The sequence below is a fragment of the Agrilus planipennis genome, unplaced genomic scaffold (assembly GCF_000699045.2).
Source record: "Agrilus planipennis isolate EAB-ADULT unplaced genomic scaffold, Apla_2.0 scaffold7, whole genome shotgun sequence".
Taxonomy (NCBI): domain Eukaryota; kingdom Metazoa; phylum Arthropoda; class Insecta; order Coleoptera; family Buprestidae; genus Agrilus; species Agrilus planipennis.
The window spans coordinates 2,450,587-2,451,787 of record NW_020439340.1 but is presented as its reverse complement, the minus strand read 5'-3'; positions in this window follow the sequence as shown (position 1 = coordinate 2,451,787).

Genomic DNA, 1,201 nt, shown 5'->3' with positions numbered 1-1,201 from the left:
TTGAATAATTGGAAGATACTAGGTTCATACAATAACTAGACTAACATATAATAATCAATAATTTATAACAATATTAATGTCATTACTTTTTATGAAGGAAATCTTAAGTTTTCGTAGAAAACAAAAAAAAAGAAATTTGTAAGGATAACTGCAACTATAGGAGTTGATCCTTAAAACGACTAAAACATAAATTTTAACGTTTAACTTATGTAAACCTTACGATTAAATAAAATTTTCTTTTGTTTCAGATTAACTTCATCGAGCAGCCATCTCGTGGTAAGTGATTCAGCTTTGCTTTCTGCTTACAGTTTTTCAGCGTTTAAGTGAGGCCCTGCCTGGGCGAGTAGTTGAATGTGGTGCTTAAGGTCGGTTAGTTTTCTTTCAAAAATGTTAGTTTTCATTTTAGTTTTTGGCTATTTTTTTAGCGTCATCTATACAAAAATTAAAACTCAATTTGCCCAGACATTAAAATTAATATTAGCTTTCTATACTCATCAAACGCGCTCTCTGATGATTTTGAATATTTTATGAAATTATCGAAAAGCTCTAATCGTTTAATTAATTTTAAAATAATTGTTTGGAAGACTAAAAATTAATTGTGTATTCTCTTGGACTTTATTGTAAATCTTAACTAATACTATAAATACGAATGTGATTTGTTTGTTTATGATCATTTTATGTCTTAACTGCTAAACCGATCATCATAAAATTTTGTAGAGGGGTACAGAAAAGGACATAGGGTACTTTTTATCTAAAAAAACATGCTGTTCCCGAAAAATTAGTTTTATATGGTTTTCGTTGATATTCATCACGTATTTAGGATTTAAAACCTGGTAATATATATATATGCCAAAACTTATAAAACAGAAACTCTGAAATAATCTTAAGCGTATTTTTGAAAGTTATAAAATGATAAAATATTTTTCATGAATTTGAAATTTTAAAAGTAATTTCTAAATATCTTCAAAATATGCAATTAATCTCCTTTTTTAAGGAAACTGGAATCCTTATAAAGGGTCACAAATGTTAGACGGTTATTTTTCATAAAAATATTCTTATGGAAACTACTGGGAATCGAAAATTTTAAACGATAAATTTTCTCGATTCATATTAACTAATTTCATATACGTGTTATGTTTTAAAAGTAACTATTAAAATAAACCACAACAGTTTAAAAAACATCGATTATTGTTTATTAAAA